Raw genomic sequence first — 17,686 nt, forward strand, 5'->3', positions numbered from 1 at the left:
AGAGGTCTGCATTAGCAACACGGCAGGACAACACCTTTCCCTCCTCGTTGGTTGTTCTGAGGCTTGTATGAAATAATGGATGTAAAAGTCCTCCAAGGAGTGTAAAGTACAATTACAATTATTATTATTTGTGTACAAAATTGTATATAGACATATGTATTAGAGCCCCTGCACACAAAATTATCAGTCTTACATGCTATTAATACCATTAATATTAGCAGCTCATAATGTCTTATTCTTTATCTTAACAGTTCTTGAAGCATTTCATGTGCACACTTCAGCATTTTCTCACAACAATCCTGAGAGGTAAACAGAGAGAGCCATTGTCCACAGATGTGGAAAGTGAGGACGTGATTTGGCTAAGGCCCATACCAGTGACAGACCAGGTCTTAAATTTTGATCATAGAAATGAAGTCTTCTAACTCATATCCTATATAATAAAACCCTAATACACACATCGACCGAACGGCGGAATGACCAGTCGCATGACACATACTGACCACCAGGGGGAGATGCTTAACGCAGGAGCTGCCCCTTAGTGGTCAGTGCACTCCTACAGGGGGAGCGCTGCTTAGCCAGAAACTGGGCTCACGGCTGGCAAGCACAGCAGCAGCAGCGGGAGGACCCTAAGCGCTAAGGACCCTGCTGGGAGCGGGCCTAAGCCAGCAGTCGGACCTCCCCCAAGGGGTCCCAGACTGCGAGAGGGCACAGGCCAGACTGAGGGACACCCCCCTCAGTGCATAAATGCACCAGGCCTAGTAAGTAATAAAGAAAATAAGGGATTTCTCAGGTGTTCATTTGCTTCCTGCTTTTCCTATAACTACATCTAGGACACCTGTACTGTGCACCTGGTAACTCTCTGTTCTGTATTTTTTCTTAAACACTGCATAGTAGAATATTAGAACTCTAGGAACTCAAAGGTACTGAATTTGCAAGGAGACTCTATCCTCAACAGCCTCAAATATTTACCTATTGGTAGAATTACTTCCATATACTCTTGGTAGTAAAGAAAAAACCCATGAGTCTGTTCCCATTGAAAATGAATATCGAATCATTTCTTGTTGATTTTCAGGAAAATATGATGCCATTCTTAATACAAACATGTCTAGTCTATCCAAACAATGGAAGTGTTTCAAAATTAAAGATATTTCCAAAATACATTCTTTAGATGGAAGTCCCTCTTCACTGAAGTTATGCTTCAGTAATGACTATATTTTTATGTTGATACTTGCCTAATGACCATATTTGAAATTTTGTGAGCCTTGGTTTTCTCATTTGTAAAATGTGTAACCCCTGGGATTAATGTAACATAGGTCTTTAAAGTGCCTGCATGGGGCCTTGCACCTGTGATTTTAATCAACCATGACTTAGTATCCTGCACATCATCGTTAGAGTATTTCCTTCCTTTGTGTGAACTGTGTCACTGCATTGGCACCAACAAGAGGAAATCAACCGTTGCAATCTTGAGTCTGAAACCACAATCTGAGGTGACATCCACAAACAAATTGCTTAAAAAGCGACGTAGACAGGAAAGGCTCTCTTTAAACAAGACACAAAAATCTCAATACAAGGAGAAAACCTTTGGCAAATTCACCAACATTAATAGCCAGAAAGAACCTCTGCTCTTCAAGACACACCAAAAAGAAAGTAAGACGACAAGGCAAAAATGAGGACCTTTATCATATCAACTCAACAATGTGAGTCATGGCTACTACATGGGACCCTGAGCAAAGACCAGTAAATGGTTTTGCAAAAAACTGCAGCTGGTCCTGCTTTACAAACTCAGGAAAGGCAGGTTTTCCATTTTCTCTTCTTCTTGCTACCTCTCTAACATCTTTCTGCATCTTGGTCCATGCACAGTTGGATCATCATCATACAAACACACTAACATTTGTCCAAAGCCACGCAGTCAGAGCCTGGCTCTTCCACAGCCTCTGCCTCAGCCCCACCCGCTCACTCATGGCTGAGGGCTGACTGGGGTTCCAGCCACTCTCCTTTCAGTTCTCCCCTTTGTTGGGTCTCTACCCAGGACCACTCTTAGATGTCCCCTCCTCCCACCCCCCTGCGGGGCCAGCCCGGTGTCTGGACTGCCGAGGGGTCTCAGAAGGTAGATGGCAAGTCCCAACATTATACTCTGAGGGAGACTGAAATTGGACTCCCTGATGCCATGGGCTGGGCTGGGGAGGAGGGTGCTGGGAGAGAAAGCTAGTTTCAATTCAGGAACTTTGATGGTAAGTTTCCCTTTGGAGTAAACACCTATGTCTATCTAGAGAAAGTACTGGAAATAAGCAAAATGGCAATGGGAGCCAGCACTGGACACTCAACCAGACTGTACCTTCACAGACTAATGGGCCATCAGGTCCTCATGCCTGCCTCAACGCCAGGATGGGAGAGAGGCCTAAGCAGACGTTATTATGCGATGCCTAATTGTTCTTGCCTAATTCAACTGATATAATAGATTCTGAACAATCCAGTTAGCTTTAATAGTAAGGGAATCACTTCTGGGGCATCTTATGATGTGCCAAGACCTGTCCTTAGCATGGGACCCATTTGAACTCCCTTATTTCTCAGTACAGCCCCTTAGAAAGTGTCTATTGTTAGGTCGAAACACGTAAAATTACCAATATCCAACCATTTTGACCTGCAATTGTGTGCGGTACAGCCTGCATTTTGTCTGCATTTTACAGAAGAAACCCAGCTAGACACAGAGCGCTTCAGTCATTTGCTGGAAAGTGTCCCAGGCAATCGGGCTTCTGAATCTATGGTTGTTATTGACTACTGAAATATACCACCTCTCCATCACAGGAATACAAAGAACAGAAATGGTGTCTTCCTATTTAAAAATTCTGTCCACGCATCTGTGCCCCGTCATTCCCAGTCTCCACACACACCAACCTCTTCTTTACTTGCCTATTTCTTTTCACCCAGTCACTCAGCTGGAAATATCAGAATCAAATTTGATTTCTCTTTTTTATTTCTCTATGACCAGAATCCAAATCCTATTGATTAAGTCTGCGGGAGCTGCAGAATCATAGGGTGTGAGAGCTGGAAGGGGCTTGCGAGATAACTAGTCACTTTTCTAGCGCAGATGGTCACTGAGCGAGCCAGTAGCGAGTCAGGACAAGAGCCTGTACTCCTGGGTTCAGGTCTGCTCTTCTCTCTCGACCTCAGTCCTCACACTGGACCAAAGCCATTGATCATGCCTCTGCTTCTCCGGAGCTTCAGGACCAAACCCCTCCATGTGACAACAGCTCAGACTCCACGGCATTGACTATCATAAACTCCATTTTACAAAGAGGAAATTGAAGCACAGAGAATTTAAAGAGCTTTACCTTGAGTCACACAGCGTGTAGACCAGTTCCAAAAACCATGCTCTAAACCACCCAGCCATATTCCCTTTCTCAGACTTCACGCCTTTGGGAAGTAGTTCTGATTCTCTCTCCACTCTTCGAGGTGTTGAAAGTTTGATCTGCCAGACCCTCAGAGCCCCCATTAAATATCACATTATATGTAAATGACTGTTTATTGGTCTGTTCTCTCCACAGACACCTTAAGAGAGTGACTGTTTTACTATTCTTAATAGTCACAGAATTTGACATAATGCCTGACTGTAATCACTAAATAAATACGTGTTGAATGTCTAACTAATCCGTCTGCCTTCAATTTGTCCTTATTCCAGCCACCTTCCAACCTCAAGTGAGTCGGGCGACATTTACTTGTAAGTACAATGGAGAAAGATAAGCCCTTCCTTAATAACCACAGATAAGCCCTTTTATTGTTGTTCCCTAAATGTTTGGTCATCAACTTATCACTCTTGACACAGTAATTTTTTTTTCATCCATAGTCACTGTATCTCAGACCCAAATTATTTAAAATTTTATACTTGGATATTTGAGTGTGAAATAAACTCATTTATTTTATTTTACCTAATTTATTAGTCCAGAAATTAAATTCTTATAAGCAGGTCAAATAAGTAGTTTGATCTTAACATAGAAGGTCCTAAACTACTCATAGTCACAGTGGGCTTCAGAAGTCATTACAGTGAAGTAGATTTTGAAATGACTTCATTTCCAAAATTTGTCAGTTCTGAGGTGTTCAGACAGCTACTGTTTGAAATCACATGCAGAATTATAATAAACTAGGGGTCCAGTGTACGAATTTGTGTACCTTGAAAGGAACTGTGGGCTGCTAGGCTTCGGTGGGCACAGGGGCGGGTCTCGGCCCATCCTCCGTGCCCTCACCTGGCCCCTCCCACCACGGTCCCTGGTTCCCTCTCTGCAGGCAGCCCCGCTCCCGCCATTGCCACTTCCATGTGCTGATGGCACTGGCCCCGCTCGCACTCGCTGACAGCACTAAGTGACCGGGGCTGGTGCCAGCAGCTGGTGCAAGCAGAGCTGGCACCGTCAGCGGGTATGAGCGGCGGCTGCTGCCCCGATCGCCCCTCAGGAGCAGGGGGAGGTGGAGAAGCCCTCAGGGGCGATCGGGGCCATCGCCAGGCAGCAGGTGTGAGAGGCGGCTGCCGGCCCCGATTGCCCCTCGAGGGCAGGAGGAGGTGGAGAAGCCCTGAGGGGCGATTGGGGCCAGCAGCCGCCACTCACACTTGTTGACAGTGCTGAGCGATTGTGGCCAGTGCTGGGCACCAGCAGCAGGTGTGAGCGGCGACTCAGGCACCGGTAGCAGGCGCAAGCAGGGCCGGCACCGGCAGTAGGTGCGAGTGCTGGGTAGGACCGCGGCGTGTGGGAGCAAAGAATTTTCAGTAACCACCAGGGGCTAGCCATGATGACAGTGACCAGCACCCCACCTTGGTCTGACACCCCCACTCACCTGCTCCACCATCTCGCCATAGCTGATGCCTGCCATATTCTGCATGTGCCCCCTGGTGGTCAGCACACGTCATAATGACTGGTTGTTTGGTTGTTCCACTGTTCAATCTATTTGCACATTAGGATTTTATATATATAGATAGATGGTGCTGAGTCAATTGGATTTCCAAATGGAAAAATGAATTTTTAGTTCTCACATCATAAAGAATTAATTCCAGATAGATAGATCTTAGTATGAAAGGCAAAACAATAAACTCTTTAGAAAAGAACATCTTTCTGACCTAAAGTAGGCAAAAGAGCACTAACCACAAGAGAATAATACTAATAAATTGGACTCTATTAAAATGTTCATCAAAAGAAAAAATTAACAGACTGAAAAGGAAAGCCACACTTGAGAGAAGACAGATAGCCAACAAAGGAACTATATCTAGAATATATAAAGCATATTCACAAGTTATTATGAAAAAGACAACAGAAAAATGGATAAACACTTGGGCACTTCTCAAGACAAGATATCCAAGTGACCAAAAATAAAATGAAATAAAAATGTGCTCAATCTTGTCAGTCATCAAAGAAATATAAACAAGACCGCAATGCCATACAATAATTCTCCCACCAAAATGGCCAAAATGAGGAGAGAAAACAAGAAGTGTTGACAAGGATCTGAAACAAGGGGATCTCTTAACTACTGCTCTGGGAGCATAAATTATACAACCACTTTGGAAAACTCTTTGGCAGATTTCACTGAAGTTCTCTCTATAGAAAGCAATTCAATGCTTAGGCATACCCAACAACATGTGTACATATGTTTAACAAAGACCTTCATAGGAATGTTCCTAGTAACCCTGTTCCTCAGAATCCCCTAATAGAAACAAAGGGACTAAGTGTGGTATATTCACAGTATGGAGCACTGTTCAGCAGTGAGAATGAATAATCTACAAATTTACACAATTTGGGTGAATCTCACCAACAAAATGTTGAGCAAAGAATCCAGACACCAAAGAAAGCATATTATATGAATTTCTTTATATAAACTCTTAACAACTGGCAATGCTAATCTAGGTTTGAATCCAGATAATCTATGGCATAGAAGTCAGAATAGCAGTTACTTTTGGTGGGGGAGAGGGGGAATAGATAGTGATTAGATGGGAGTTTATGGAGCACTCAAATATTTTGTTTATTTGATCTGGAAGCTGGAATTTGAAAGAAGCTTAAACATGTCCCACTTACTGCATTTGCAATCTATTCACTTTCCACATGTATCTCATAAAAATAATAAAAGTCACATGGAGAAAAAACTCTTGTGGTCTTAACACAAAAATACTTAGTAGATAAAGTTTCGTCACCATATTCCATTGTGGTAAGGAGGAGTCAAGTATTAGGTCAGGTACTGGTTTCCTAAACATTAGAGGTTGAATTGTGCCCCCTGCTCAAACTCATATATTGAAGGCTTAAACCACACCATCTCAGCATGTGATCTTATTTGGAAATAAGTTGTTGTACATGTAACTAGCTAAGAAGAGGCCATAATGGATTAGGGTGGGCCCCTAATTCACAATGACTAGTATGAAAGAGGAAATCTAGATAGAGACATAGACATGCATAGAGAGAAGATGATGTAAAGACACAGAAGATGGCCACCTACAAGGCAAGAAGGTCAGGAACAGATCCTTCCCTCACAAGTCTCAGAAGGAACCAACCCTGCTGATGCCTCGATTTTGGATTTCTAGTCTCCAGATTTGTGAGACAATGGATTTCTGTTATTTAAACCACTCAGTTTGAGGTATTTTTTTTTTTTTTTTTACAGCAGTCCAAGCAGCCCAAAAGGTTAAGAATCTTGCCTATAGACACCCAGCCAGAGAGCAGAGCAGGAAGGGAAGGTGATGTTAAAAGGCGCCTATGCACTAGGGATCTCTCTCTCTCTCTCTCTCTCTCTTTCCCTCTCTCTCTCTCTCTCTCTCACACACACACACACACACACACACACACACCCCTCATCTAGCATCTCACACACTTTGCAAAACTGCTCTAAGGAATGGGGAGCAATGGAAGGTGTTATGCAGGGGAAATGACATGATCCTTTTCCTGTTTTGGAACAATATAGTGCTCTGAATCATGTGACAAAATGAAGATGGAATATGGAAACCTAAGCCTCCCTGTGAGGAATCTTTACAAGGAAATCATTCCTGACCTGGCAGTGGCTTAGGTCTGGAGTATTTCAAAGAGGGGAAACGAGTAACTCGATTGTTCCAAAGCTTCCATCTTGCTTGCTCATGGCCTCTTTGAGAATCTGCTGAAAGCTATAAATCCTCTCATCAGACAAATGTCATACTCATCCAGATGTAAGACAGTGGGCAAGGGTTTTTAAGGCAGAGGACTGTTTTGTTTTGTTTTTTTTGTTCTTTCTTCTAGAAATAAAGATGAATGGCTAAAGAAAACAGGGTTTCCACTTGTCATCTCAGAGGAAGGCAGCAACTAACTACTGGCTCTATGCCAAGACTCACAGGTATTCTGGAAACTTTGTAACTTTCCCACATTGGTTGTTTTTGCTCTTCCCCTATATCTTTTCCCACAGTGATTAGTAGTTAATTACTTAAAACACAAAGATATTGTGGGTCTGTCTTTCCCGGCAGAAAGTAAAGGGGAAGCCTGAGGAGGGGACCCACTCCACAGCCAGGTTTGGAGAAAGTGAGAAACTAAGAGAGGAGCAGAGGCTGATGAATCCTCAGGCCTTGTGTATGAAGGAGGCCACTGTCTCCTTGGGAAGAATTTTCACTCTCTTCCCTGTGGACTTTTTAAGATTTTATGTGAACTCCATTTCCCATCATACCCTCGTTGCTCTCTCTCCCTCTTTCTCTTTCTTTCCCTTCCCCTTCTCCCTCCCTTCCACTCTGTCTAAAAATAAAATAAAGTAAAATGAAATAAAATAAGATAATGAATGGAATGGTCATGGGATTGAAGTAATAAGATTTGGATACTAGTCTACTCATCCATTAAGTAGATGTGTGACAAGTTACTTTATGTCTTTGGGACTGGCTTTTCCTTTCTATAAAATTAGGGGACCAAATATAGATAAGGTACTCAGACATTCTACAATGTAGAATATGAATATATGCAATTAAAGCAAAGATATTTGTAGTCGCCACTATGCACAGTGGATAAGTTGGTGTGATATGTGCCAACATATAGGAGTTCAGGAAAGTCTCATTCGAGCAAGTTTCATTCTGTCCCTAAAGAAATTGAAACCTAATTTACCTATCGTGTCATCCTGGGATCAGCATGCTCTCCCTGCAATTTGCATAATCATTGCTTCAGGCAAGACTAGACCAAAATTGTGGGAGGAAAGGAAGAGGCAGTGTCTCAATTCTACAAAGGAGAAAGTTTTGACAAGTACAAGATGCTGAGAATAAAGGAAACTGCTCATTTGGATGAAAGAAATGAACTCTTTTCAAACCATCTAAGATTCCTGCAGCTTTGAGAATAGTTTGTAACTGGCTTTTAATACCCTTAAGCCTTTTGTTAGAACAAGTGCCCAACTTTTAGATTACACTTATCTTGAGGGCAGATATGTCCTGAAGGTCTTGTAAAAACACACAATAGGAATGAGATTCAATTCAGAATGAGACAATAGTGATAGTGTAATAGAAACAAACAAATGAACAAACAAAAAAAACCACATAGACTGACATAAAGTTGATTTCATTCATATTTATCAGGGTATCCTACTCACATTTCTGTTTCAAGTGGAATTAAGTGAACAAATTCTCTTAAGTTTTCGCTAAATGGGTCTATTTTTATTAAATGATGACTGTCCATCTTTAAGATGCTTTCATTACTAGATAAGACTATGCTGCTACTATCCGGACATGTTACAATATAAATGTCCTTTCTTCAAAGTAGCAAGCAAAAGCCTTCAATATATGCACACACTGAATTGTTACACCCAGCTGGGCAGATTCCTCCAGTTTCTTGACAACAGTGTGCATTGGTAGATCTAACTCTGCTTGAAGTACTTAAGTGCTTTCAAGTATGTTGGGACCAGACACATAATGTAATCTTCTTCCTAATTTCCAATTATCCTGTTGTCAAGACTACCTGGGGTTTGTAGAATGTGTCCTCTCACTGACCCCTGCTAAATAAAGCCCCATTTTTCTACAATGTGGAGCATTTTCACAATGACTTTTTCTCATTTCTTGACTGAGAAAATATTATTCTTGCCTCCCGTGGTCATTCTGTTATTCCCCAGCCAATGTTACTGACCCAACAACTCCTCAGCTGAGGTGGAGGGATGAAAAAGTGGGTAGGAGAGGGTGTGTTTCTGCCTTTTCTACAGGGAGTCACAGGAAGAGCCCTGGCTTCTCCACCCCCTCAACTCTGTGCTCTAATGGTGTGGGGCCATTGCTGGAGGAGCCCGGAAAGCTAAAATGCCTTAAATACAAGAGAATCACCCAAAAGCCATAGGGGACACCTGTTGTCAATTGCAGCTTGGAAATCATTTTGCTGGAAGGGATAAGCATACAAAATTATCTAAGACTTGTTAAATAAACAATGATGAGATCAATAAGCAAATGCTATTCTCGGTGTCTGGTAATTCATTTTTTTCACTGTCTATTTAATCAGATTTTGGCCACACAATATTCTTTGCTTTGATACAGGTGTTTAGTAATAAAAAAAAAAATCTATTAAATGATCTCACCTAAAACACATTCTTTTTTTAAAGGTAGGTCTCTGAGTTAGTCATGGAAAATTCCTGGATGAATGTGGCTGGCCAGGAGCCTCATATTTCATAGTGTTTGATTCCCACAGAACACCCTGATCTGAAGAGATTTCCTGATAGCAGTGATCGACTGGTGGCAGCCCCCAGAATTCAGGTGCACCCACAGCCCTGACTTTGCCAGTCAGGAGGGGAAGTTGTATTTCAGCTCCAGGTCCAGAAAAGCAGCAAAACCAGACCAGTGACCCCAAGGCTGACCTCAGGACCAGCTGCACTGGATAATTACACTTGCCCTGGTGCCAGCTAATCAATCAGTGGAGACCACAACCCTGAAAGCACACACCTGGAAAACTGTTGAATAGTCTATTGAGATCTCCTGGGATCTTCCCTTAAAACCCTTAGGATGGAGAACCCAGTGCACTCTACCTCTCAGGGAGCACGCACCCTGGCCTATGCCTTTCCCTTTTCCCTGGCCCAGGCAGGTTACCATTACCTTCCTCGCTCCCAAGCTCCTAGGGCCCTTCCTTTACCTCTATAACTTGTTTCTTAATCCCATTTCTTATAGGAATTACTTTTTATACCTCTGTGATTAACCAAATAAATGTTCTCTTATAAAAATATATATATACAAAAATCATTCTTAGTTCCAGCATTATGCCAAAACAGGGTGGAGCCGAATTTGCCCTCAGGCTCCTGGGCTGGAGCACCGAATAGGTAAAACCACAGACAATTTTATAGTTGTGTGAACCTGTCCCTTCCCTTCCATTTTACTGCATTGTTCTTTGGTCCCATATTGCATTCCTGCCTCCACCAGAATGCAAATTCACCGGGGACCAAGAAAGAATGTCTGAGATTCATTGCAAAATCACACGCTCTATGTAGTCACACTAGAGGCCCAGTGCACGTTAGGGACCCTAGCGGCTGCTGTCCAGGTACTCCCTCCCTTCCCCCGGCTGGGCCCGCCCCCTGGTCGAACTCCCGGTTGAGGGGACAATTTGCATACTACACTTTTATTATATAGGATGGTGTGGCTCTGCCAGAGATACAGTACAAACATCAAGTAGGGCCCAGACCTGCCATGGAACACGAGAGGCCCTGTGACGTCTTCTCCACTGTTTATGCTCCAGGTTCCTCACAAGTAAATCTAGACTTGACAGAATGTACTCCAGAGAGGTCCTGCATAGCCCTGCCAGCATGTAGAAATTTTTTTAATGTTTTTAATCAGACTGCAGATCTTGCAGGTGAATATCTCTTGATCTCTTATCCATATAGCAGAATTGTTTTCATCATCAATTTCAAGCCTATTGACAGGGTCCATTCTGACCTCCTGCTTTCTTCCAACTAAGGAGCATGAAAGACATGAGAGAAGCTGATGGTTATGAGAGCTATGGATGTTAAAAGGTTTAATCTATTAATACAAGGGTAGCATTTCCCAAAGCATGTTATGCTGAACACTGACTCTGTTAAATGTTCCATCAAAAAAGCATTTCAAGGACAAATAAGTTTAGGAAATATGGCATAAAATACCTTTTCTTTTTCAATGATTCTTAGTGTGCATTAGTATATTAAAGGCTCTGAGGATTCCTGTGATGAAACTGCTTAACTGCTCTGGTGGGGTGGCTCAGTGGTTGACAGTGGACTTCTAACCAGGAGGTCACAGTTCAATTCCCAGGCAGGGCATATGCCCAGAGTTGTGGGCTCAATCCCCAGTGTGGGATGTGCAGGAGGCAGCCAATCAATGATTCTCTCTCATCACTGATGTTTCTATCTCTCTCTCCCTTCCTCTCTGAAATCAATAAAAAAATTTTTTTTTTTTAAGAAAAGAAACTGCTTAACTATGTTGAATCAAGCGTTTCTCAAGCTTATATGATCAGGTAACTGTTATTAAAACTCCAAGAAACGAATGATCCACAGACTACATTTTGGGGAACACTGCTATAGACGGGGGTGGGAAGGGGGCTAGAATCTAAAGGTTTTATGCAGGGGAGTGAGTTATGTTTTAGGAAAACCACATTGGTGAGGATCAGGCCCTTCTCTCCTAGTTGTTGTCATTTTAGGAAATTACCCTGTATTCTATCCATATGCTCAAGCCAGAAAAACAGGAGCCATGTTTGTTGTGGTGGTAACTTTTAAACAACTAGAGGCCCGATGCATGAAATTCGTGTAAGGGGCTCAGCCCTCACAGCCCCTCACAGCCTCAGCCAGCCCTCACAGCCCCGGCTGCATCTGGAAGGTTGTCCAGACGGTTGTTCTGCTGTTTGGTCTAATTAGCATATTAGCTCTTTATTATATAGGATTATAAAATGCATGCATGGTTTAAAAATAAGCCCAACAGTGCAAGTGATAGTATGAAAAACAAAAGCCTCCTCACTCCTCTCTCTCACCTTCTCCTCTACCCAACAGCCTGGCCTACTTCCTAGAGGTACTAAGTAGGATTAGCAGGTTTCATTTCATTTTTCGGTTCTTTATATGCAACTCTAAATCATACACATGCGAACCTATTGTTTTAAATTATACACATTCAGCAGTATCTATTGAAGAAATTTGTTCTCACACGTCTTCCTGCCTCGCTCACCTCTCACCTCCTCTCTGTCACCAAGTTCTATCAATTTTACTTTCCAAATGCTTCTCTCTGTCCTCTTCTCTCCATCTGCCCTGGCAGCACTGTCACCGGCACTCTGTCCATTCTCTTATTGTACTCATAAAGATCTTAAAATATAAGTTAGATGATCTCTGGCTTCAAAGTCTTCAAAGGCTCCCCACTAAAATACAATTCAAAATCCTTGTCAAGATCTGTGAAGGTTTGCATGACCAGGCTCCTACCTACCTCCCTTACCCATAGCCAGCCTCTCAGCAAAACCTTCACCAAACTCCAGCCACAGGTGCCTGCTGTCCCTTAAACACTTGTGGCCTCTTCTTCTACTTAAAGCCTTCCCATTTGCTCTCTCCTCTGCCCAGAAGGATTCTTCCCAAAATCTTTTTGGCCAAGTTAACCCATAGGCTTCTTTCAAATATCAATTTAAAGAGCATCTAATCTGAGTCAGCCTGTGTCTTTTTCTTCATAGCACTCTGTTCTCCAAACTACTTTCAAAAATTTATGATTTTATGTTTATTTTTTAAATGTCGCTTACGTTCCAAAAGAATGAGGAACATATCTACTTTATTTAACACTATATCCTGTAAAATTGGCACTATGTCTAGTCACAGAATGGGCTTAATAATCATGTATCATATGAATGAATTTAGCCAGTGGAAAGTTCTCTCTCGGTTTTAAGTTCCCGCTTTTTCTAAACGTGAAGTTTAGTCCCATCCAGATTTTCATGTTTTGCATACCTATCTATCACCTAGAAGACTCACTCATTCATCTCTATGAGGAGCAGAACTTATATGGACATCTCATGTAACTCTCTGCTTAAGTTTCACTGTCCTTCTCAGTTTGTTTCATTCTCTTCTTGGGAACTCACTGCACTCATTTTCTGTACCATTCATTTTGTGCCAAATCTTATAATGCCTTGTAACAACTTATCTGCTATTATTGGCACCTCTTATTTACACATTTTGTCTTGCCAATGATGTCCTAAGTCTATCAAGTATAGGACTTGGTACTTTGTATCCTAAAGTATACAGTGTGCCCCTGAACAGGGCAGTTGCATGAGAGGAGTCTCCATCCACCCGCTCTGGTGCCCCCATTATAAGACTTTGATGTGGGAGTTTGGCCCATTTCCTTTCACTCTCTTTTCCTCCTCTCCTCTTCTGAGTGCGTTGCCATTATGCCGGGAATAAAGGCTGGTATAAAGATAAGCTCTGAGGTCAGGAGAAGTAATTAAGGGGAGTGTGCAGGCAGAGGACTTGCCAGTGTCTCATTTCCTCCCCAGTGTTACAGGAGGGGAAGATCACGCGATAAGGGAATAGGTGTGTTTTATATTGCTAGGTGTCTCCTAGAACATATTAAAAAGTGACTTGTTCAAGATTTTGAAAATATGGATTTTTAAAACTTAAATGAAACAAAGAGGATTACATCCTCAAAAAAATTCAATCATTGACTCAGTTTCTCTTTGTTCAATTTTTGGGTGAATTAGACCCAAACATCAACTTAATTCAGAAAGTGTCTTTGAGATCCAAGAAGTCATTCTGTACTTCGAGTTGCCATTTCTAATCTTGTCCAAATAGTGATATTTAAGGAATATTTAAAAAAACTGAACACCTTAGCAACTCCCCCCGCCCCCGCCACCAAAATATAAGGGCTATGAAGGATCTGCAACCCTTTTATTGTACTAAGCCAAGCTTCCTCAACTTACTTCTGAAAATGGAGCAGAAAAGTAAAGCCTGTAATACTGTCTTTGTTAGCACAGAACTATTCCAGGAAAGTAGACATTTTCACAATTACTTCCTCCTTTGACCTAGTATGTCTTCACAACAACCTTTTAAGGTGAACAGAGTGGAAGCTATTGTCTGCTGTCCTTATTTTGTCAGAGAGGAAACTCGCCACAGAGGGCTCACTGACATAAGTATGCAGCTGATAACTCGTGTTGGAGAATTCCCCTGAAGAATTGCTATGAGATAATGCTGTTGCTCAGAATAGGGCTGTTAACCTGGAGTCAGGACTGGCTAAAGAATTTGCAGGGTCTAGTGCAAGCATGTCAAACTCAAAGGCTAACACAGGCCAAATAAACAAGGTTTAAGTTTATGTGGGCCGCAAAAAAAAACACAGAACACATAAGCTTCAATTTTAATAGAAACATAGGTTTATTTTGAAAAATATAGTATAAAATAGAATAAAAGCAACGATAAAATTAATGTTTCTTTACATACCATTGTATCGGCTGGGCTGCAAAAATATTCATTGTGGGCCGCATGCAGGCCACAAGTTTGACATGCTTGGTCTAGTGCAGTGGTCGGCAAACTGCGGCTCGCGAGCCACATGCGGCTCTTTGGTCCCTTGAGTGTGGCCACGAAGTTTCAATCGCACTGTACATGCGCGCCCACACGTGGTATTTTGCGGAAGAGCCACACTCAAGGGGCCGCAGTTTGCCGACCACTGGTCTAGTGTACAATGAAAATTTGGAGCTCCTTGTTTGAAAGTTCTGAAGACAGCTGAAGGTAACAGCAGGACATTAAACCGAGCATGGGGGCCCTTCCAAGTACAGGGCTGTGTTTCCATGAAGCGGGGCCTGCCCGGGGTCTCTGGATGGCTAACATTTGGGTGGCTGGGTATCGACGAGACTGTGAACTCCTGACATTTTAGGCAGAATTCTGTGTCAATGTGTATAATATGGTTGTTTCTTATATTCCATAGCTATTGTCAGATTTCCAAAGTGGTCTGTTAACACAATAAAGTGTTAAGAGTGCATCTTTGAGAGCAGCAAATGTTCCCACAGAGCCCAGCATGTCACAATACATTGGCGGGACCAGCCTGCTGGTGGGCCCTGGGCACGATCCTGCAGGAGACTGTCTGTGAATGAGTGAGTTTTCATGAATGCATGGGGATGAACACAAAACAAAAAACTGTTAAGGCTGCCCAGCTGCTGCCAGAAAGACAGACACTGACGCTCGAGGATGCATCCTCAAAATATAGGAAAGCAAATAGTGTGAGGTATTCAAGATGAGCCCATTCTTTATAAACCGAGAAGTACCACCTAAACACGAGCTAGTTTATTTATTTTCACCCCTTTCAAGGAAGGTTCTCCGTCTTCTTCTGTAATTAGATACCACATTCCCTCCTATTAATCAAGGAGAAATGTATCACCGGAAGACCGGCCAGCTCACGCTTACTTGTATCTATTTTACAGGTAACTATAACCCAATGTTAGGGACTGGAGTAAGGTAGGATTGTTGATAAAGCGGGCGCAGGAGATGCCCTCAGAAAGAGGAGAGGAGTGGTGGTCATCTCTTAGAGGCGCTACACACAGATATCCCTACGTGTGGATTTTGCTGAAAAGCCTGCTCCTGCCGTGAGGGGCGGCATTCAAATTGTATTCAGTTCCTTTGCACTTTTAGACTAAAAATGCTCTTCAGCCAAATCTCCAGCTCATAGAAATGGGGATAGGGAGAGATGGGTAATTGAATCCATTTTCCATTTGCTCAGTGTCAACCTTGTCTAGATGCAGCCTCTGGCGTGCAGAAAAAGCACCGTCCACTTGTGTCCTGGTCACTGTTCTTGCGCGTGGCACAATGGTGCACTCTACGGGGCACAACGACTCAAAGCTCGTGGGTTCCAGCGAGAACCTCGGTTGCTCACACCAGGAGACTCACTCATGGAAGAATAAGTGCTCATAATTCTCCCCATCCCGACAGCTGAAAGAGCAGGAGGCTGGCAGGCGGGCGCCTTCCTATGGTTTCTAGGACTCAGGTGCTCATTATTTCTCTTAATGGAATGGAACTGCCCGCGGGAATCTGACTTGCCTCCCCGCACGCCATGGACTCCAGCTGGAGTCTTCTAGTCCTGGCTCCCTGCTCCCCGCAAGACGCCCAGGCCACAGCGAGAGGTCCAAACTTTCAACCAGGACAGACTCCGCCCCGGCGCCCCAGACCGTGTCCAGCCAGAGCCGAATGGGAGGGTCTGGACGCTCGCAGTCCCGGGTGGGGCTGGAGGAGGGGGGTTAGGAGGGGCGAGGCCGCGATCGCGGGTCGGGAAGCGGGAAGCGCAGGGAGGGCAGCCGGGGCGGCGCCGCGCCGCACGTGGCCCGGGAGTCGGCGCGCTCTTTCTAGGAACAGCCGCGGGCCAAGGAGGCCTGGGCGAGCCCCGCCGGGCGCCCCTCTCCCTCGGTCCCGGGCTGCCCGGGAGCAGCACCCCACTGTAACCCTCGCGATCCGCGGTTCCCGCCCCTGGGTCCCCCACTTCGGCGACTGTGCGGGCGCCCAGCACGCCCTGGCCGCTGGCTGCGGGCGGGGTGCGGCGGGGCAGCTCCGGCGCGCACAGCCTGGGAAACGGTTGGTGCTCCCGCCCGGCCCCGCGCCCGCCCTGCCCTGCCCAGCCCAGCGCGCTCTGCCTTCCCGGGCGCGGGCTCTGCCAGCCGCGGGGCTGCGGACTCTGGAATACCTGCTCCTCCGGTTCGGGGTGGGGCTCCTCTGCTCCGGTCCTTCCCCGGGGCTCCGGGAAGTGCTCCCGCCTCAAGGAAAGGGCTCCAGCCTCTCGGCTGTCGAACGTGAGACTATATATCCGGCAGGAGACTGGGTGTGGGGCGGAGGAAGCCACCCTCCCCCCACCTTCCCCGCCGCGCCGCGGCCTCCGTGTCGGGCGCGGAGCGGACAGCAGCCTGAGCCCCGGGCCGGCGGGGGGCGCGGGGCTGGCGGGGGCCGGGCAGTCGAGGGCAGGGGGCCGCGCGCTCAGTCCCGCCCTGAGCCTCCATTCATTCAGCACCAGGCAGACTCACTATTACTCCACGGGTTCCCACCCCTCTCCTCATTTGTTAATGGGTGGGTGAGGGGAAAGGGAAAAGGAAAGGCGCCCCTGTCTGGTCTGGAAAAGAAGGAGAAAAAGAGGAGAGGACGGAGGGGGGATAGAGACAGACAGACACGGGGTCAAAGGCTCTGGTCTGAACGCTTGGAGGACACATCTTTCCCCAGCCACCCTAACAGGATGGGCAGCCCCAAATCCGAGTTGACTCAGCTCGTCCCTTCTGCACGCGCCCCCCTGTCACCCCCCCAAAAGGGATGCTTTGTATTTATCTGCTCCAAACTCTGCCAGGCGCCCCGCAACGACCCACAGCGCAGGGTTCTTCCGAACACCCAGGAGGGGCTGGAGGCGCGCTGGACTCAGACCTCCCCAGGCTTGGAGGACAGAAATCTGCGCGCGGTGCGGGTGGGAGTGGGCAGGTGGATGGAGACTGGAGAGGATAAGATGCTGAAGGAACAGCGGCGGGCTAGCTTTGCTCAGCGGCCCTTCAGGTTCTTCAAAAAGACGTTTGGTTTCTTAGCCTGATAGATTTTTTTTTTTGGGGGGGGTGGGATTAGGTGTGGCCATTGGCATCAGGGCGGAGTTGTAGAGGGAAAAACAGGCATGAGAGTGGAGCAGTCACAGGTCTCATCCAAGATGTGCGGAAACCCAGCAAACGCCCAGCCTAATTCCTTGGGCAGGTGGAAGGTAAATTCCCGCATAAATATGCTACATTAAGAAAATCCAGAAAGGAATATTGCTCTATAAGCTGTC

The 17,686-nt window shown here is 45.0% G+C and overlaps 1 protein-coding gene across 2 annotated transcripts in view; it reads right to left on the reverse strand.

The window, feature by feature from the left end:
- FAR2 (fatty acyl-CoA reductase 2) overlaps nucleotides 1–17,686 on the reverse strand; it is a 129,222-nt gene that overhangs the window by 101,730 nt on the left and 9,806 nt on the right. Inside the window, exon 1 of one of the 2 annotated variants that reach the window (XM_070410489.1) lies at nucleotides 16,577–16,657. The exons of the other annotated variant lie outside the window; for it this stretch is intronic. The gene's annotated coding sequence lies outside the window, so the exon portion shown is untranslated. Of the gene's footprint in view, nucleotides 1–16,576; nucleotides 16,658–17,686 lie in introns of those variants that run through there. 2 annotated transcript variants of the gene reach the window in all.

The sequence above is a fragment of the Myotis yumanensis genome, unplaced genomic scaffold, assembly GCF_028538775.1.
Source record: "Myotis yumanensis isolate MYYU_CA2020_CCGP unplaced genomic scaffold, mMyoYum1.0.hap1 SCAF_3, whole genome shotgun sequence".
In the NCBI taxonomy this organism is placed as follows: Eukaryota; Metazoa; Chordata; class Mammalia; order Chiroptera; family Vespertilionidae; genus Myotis; species Myotis yumanensis.